The following is a 5,214-nucleotide window of genomic DNA, read 5'->3' on the forward strand; positions in this document are numbered from 1 at the left end:
AAAGTTGAAAGTTGAATAAAATATTATTAGAATATTATTTTTTAATATTATTATTGTTTTGAGATTTGAAAAAGTTTAATTGTTAATTATATTTTGTATGTGAATTTGAGAAAGTTATAATAATTAGATGAGATAAATTAAAATGAATCGTAAAACTTTTGTATCCAAACCGGACTTAACTCTTCTAGAAGCCAGAGCAAAAACAGTTTTTTTCTTTTTCTTTCCTTTTATTTTCCTTGCCAAGATGAATAAACAAGAAGAAAGTTGAAGCTATGTGGGATTTTTTCTTTCCCTTCAGGGCCTAATTAAGATCGAAAGTGGTATATATTTTGTTATTAGATAATGATTTATAATACTATTCAGCAAAAAATAAAACAAATGATTAATATTTAAGTGCAGTTTAGATAGTGAGTTGAGATTAAATAAAAGTTAAAAGTTAAAATAAAATATTATTTTAATAATATTTTTTAATATTATTATTATTTTAAAATTTAAGAAAATTAAATTATTTATTATACTTTATGTGAAAATTTAAAAAAATTATAATAATAAGATGTGATGAGATGAAATATTTATATCCAAACCATGCCTTAGAATTTATATGTATATTGGTGGATTTTTAATTCACATGTTCAGTAATATGTCTAACAGGTGAAGCGTTTTTGGTATAGGAGAGAATAACATTTTGCGATAAAAATATTTTTTAAAAATATAAAAATTATTATTGACGTACTGCACACATCAATTTATAAATTTTTAATTTTACTTAGACATTTATTACAAGTTAAAGACAAGTAACGTGGTAGCTGCACTGTACTTTAAATATTTTTTAATAATATTATGAATTTTTTATTTTTTTAAAAATATTTATAATGATTAAAAAAATACATAAAAAAAAAAAAAGAAGAAAAAAAATTACCTCATTCAATACACTTTTTGGGTCCCAAATTCGGGACCGTAGCAGTACTAAGTCTCAACTAACTACACACCACCATTCCCTGTTTCACTCACTATCATTGCCTACTCGAAAATTTTTAACTATAAAAAAATTATATAAAAATAAATTTATAAATTAATGTAACTTAATCATATTGTATGATAGATTATATAATTATTTTTGTTATAAAATAAATTTAACAGATTTTAAGAAGTCATATCAATTTATATATTTACTTTATATTATCTTTTTATGTCTTTATCAATTCTCTTATCTACTACTCTATTTTTCTTCTTACATTTTCTTAATTAACTTATTTATAAAAAAAATCAAATATCCTTATTTATGAAGTCATCTATATAAAAGTATTCACGTATTAATAATTTGCTTCTCACTTTGGTTCTAAATTCTAAAGGGAAAACCAACTTCGACATTAATCCTGAAACAAAATTTTGAAGAGAGAAGTATTATAGATATAAAAAGATTATATAAAAGTAAATTTATAAACTGATAGGATTCATTAGATCTAATTTACAATAAAACTAATTTTATAATCTGATATACCACATCAAGTAACATCAATTTGTGAATTTATTTCTGTATAATCTATGTGTGACTAAAGTATTTTTCAATCTTAAATAATCCACTTCAATATATATATATATATATATATATATATATATATAATACTAGGGGGTTGTCCAACATGTATTGTTGGGTGTGCCTTCTAGTGTATCTTTTTTTTTTTAACTTTAAGGAAAAAAATACACAACTTATTGATAGTCACTTCTTTAGCCATTAAGAAAAATAAAATAAATTAAAATATTAGAATGGTAACTTTAAGAGGGCAAGTATCATTTTACATATATGTGTGTATATATATATATAAGTAGTGTCGAACTCAAGTATGTATAGTGACAACTTGAATGTAGTGAAATTGATTAATAAATAAAGGAAATGACTTGTATAGCCTTAATTAAGACATGCAAATCACACGTATGCCCTTTAAAAAATATTAATAAATCTAATACTTATATGAAAAATTTACTTTTAATGATGAACTCTACTGTTTTTCAAAGAGAATACACATTATTTGTACACCTTAGACTGTATCTACTCATAATAAATCTTGAAAAAATGTTGCCCTGATCTCATTTTGACACTTCATATATATATATATATATTTACTTAATAGTTAAGGAATTGACTATAAGTGTATTGATATTTTTTTATATTTTTAAAAAATATTTTAAAATGATAAAAAAATATGAATAAGAAAATAAAAAATAAAAATAAAAACACAATTTTAACCTAACGATCAAAATGAATAGTATTACTCAGGCGGCAGAGTAGCAGTACTCTAAATCTTGAATCACTCCATCGGCAGGCCAGGTGTCAAGTTTTTTTTAAAGACAATGGATAGAGTCGGTTTGGTTTTTTTCTAAAATTGTTATTCTTTTTCTTGGTCACATTGAATTAAATGAATGAAACCATATAAATTCTAAGTAAAGGTCCATACATGATCATATATATAGATATATATATATATATATATATATATATATAAAACGTTGATATATCCAAAGATTCATATGTATTGTCTTATATATAATACACGCTTGATTAGCGAATTATAATATATGGTAAGTAGTTGGTAGACATTTTCCGGAAGAGAAAAAACAAGGGAGCTGCGGCTTTTAGTACAATTTCAACGCCGAGGATAAGAACGCAATAAATTAAGAAAAGAATTAAGAGGCTGCATGCTGCATGTACGTTTTATGCATAAGAGGAGCACATTACCATGACATACGCAAGCATAATAAAGATAATCTTCCATTCGTCCAAAATATATAGCTATTTATGTAATATAGATTTGTTTTATATATATAAAAATAGATGAAGCAGCGACTGATAATCAAGTAATATTTATGTATAAGTCGTTGTTAATGTAGGATTTGTGGAGCCTAATTTTGTTGGTGTGTTGGACTGATTTGATGATCCGATTCGATAAAGATGCTTTATGGTTTTATGGTAGATTTCGACCCAAGCTTTGTGGGGGTCCGGGGGCAACGATTACAGAAAAAATATTTTTTGGCATTGTGTGATAGAAAAAACGTCTAGCAGAAAGTTCGCTTAACACTCGCTTGATAGGTCACTTTAGCAAAGCTCAAATAGAAAATCCGCTCGAGGTGCAGTCCACACTTCACTCGAGTGAATAATGTATAAAATTGAAAATTAAGATTTCTATCCTATGACACTATAAATATATACTTAATTATGAACAATTTAGTATGCTCCGACTGTTCTGAATAGTGAGATTTTGCCTCAATGTTTATTTTGTGATTTTTCAGTATAATAAAATCATCTGCAACTTGATCTGTGGACATAAGGACATTGTCAAATCACTTTAATTTTGTATCGTGCGATTGATTTAGTTATATTTATTTTCACTTGTTTGTCATGTTGTTATTTTCACAATACTTAGGCTCCGTTTAGATTCAGAGATGAGTTAAGATGATTTTAAATGAGTTGAATAAAATATTATTATAATATTATTTTTAATGTTATTATTGTTTTGGGATTTGAAAAAATTGAATTGCTTATTATATTTTATGTGAAAATTTAAAAAAATTATAATGATAAGATGAGATGAGTTGAAGTGAGTTTTGATTCCAAACAAGACCTTAGTCACAACACTTAATCTTTTGTTTTTAAATTTAATAATGATCGAACAAGAAAGTTTGCTTCAGGAATAGATATTTGGGCCGAACCTTTCACTAATAATTCATGCGCATTAGCTAATTCATTGTCTTATTTTAATAATTTATATTCACATTCCATTCGTTAAATATTTCCTATATTATATATATATATATATATATATATATATATATATTTATATATATCAATCAGCATTTTCCCTATTTGTATTCAGATACTTGTTACGAAAATAGTCATTTGGAAGGATGATAGACTATTCTCCTAACAAATAGTTATTTTCACCTACGAATGAACACTTTTCTTGTAACGTAAAAAATCATGTAGCAATATATAATATCTTTTGGTTTATCATAAAAATTAATAATGTCACATCAATGCATGTAGTGGTGGCATGTATTAGCAAATGATCGAATATAATTAATTATTATTACAAATCAAATCATATCATATCATATCAAGATGTATTTAATAAAATCTTTCAAATAATACAACTCTCGTCTATTTCTATGGGCACATAACCATTGCATTAAGCGTACGCAAGTCCGATAGGAAAGCATGTATACATGTCTGTTTCATGGCTGCACGTACGAGAAGTAGGTAGATCGATCCCTCGACAAAATAGGCTTGCGTGCATGCATTATTCGGTCACGCCTCAACATTATAGTAATCTTTATGTCTTGATTATATTGTATGCTAATTATATATATCATGCGTATGAACTTGGATGTCAATCGTATTCTTGTTTTCTTTATTGCATTTAAAACCACAATTAATTGAATTTGTCTGGTTTGTCGCATTTTATTTATTGGATCGTCAATAAGCACAGTGACAAAAATCTTCTCAGATCATGAGCTGTCAATTCACTTAAAACTAATCGATATTAGGAAACACACACTCAAATTTTTTTTTTTTTATGATGTTTGATATCGAAACTAGGGTACAAACATAAGATGCTTATATACACCACTCTAAACGTATCCCAATATTTCATCATATATATATCAATTATATATATATATATATATATATATCATCACTACAAGAAAACTGTTTGTTTGTGACCAGTTATTTTCAGTAAAATGATAATTTTCAACTAAAATAAATTTATTTCCATCACAAATAATCATTTTCGTCGTAAAAAAAATCACAAATACCTATTTTTCTTATAATATATATATATATATATATATATATATATATATATATATAACCTGAATAAAAGTCAAAGTGTCTCTCTTATTCCTGTTTATTTATTAGGAGCACAAAATTTCTCTCCTACCCTAAGCTTTAGCCTAACCGAAGTCTCACCTCCCCTTCACAACCTGATGAGGTGAGGGCCGCTACCAATGCCCAATTTCTAGTGGGTGTATTCAGTACTATGCCTTTCAACTTTCATAAGCATGTATAGTTCATTCATTAAATATTCCAACGTCACGTCTATATATTGAAAGATAGAGATCTTCCTTTCTAATTTTTGTAAATCTACTAAAATTTGGAGTAAATTTGAAAATGACAAATATTTAAACACATATACTTACAATACATCAGTATGCATG

The sequence above is a fragment of the Juglans microcarpa x Juglans regia genome, chromosome 6S, assembly GCF_004785595.1.
Source record: "Juglans microcarpa x Juglans regia isolate MS1-56 chromosome 6S, Jm3101_v1.0, whole genome shotgun sequence".
NCBI classification, from domain to species: Eukaryota; Viridiplantae; Streptophyta; class Magnoliopsida; order Fagales; family Juglandaceae; genus Juglans; species Juglans microcarpa x Juglans regia.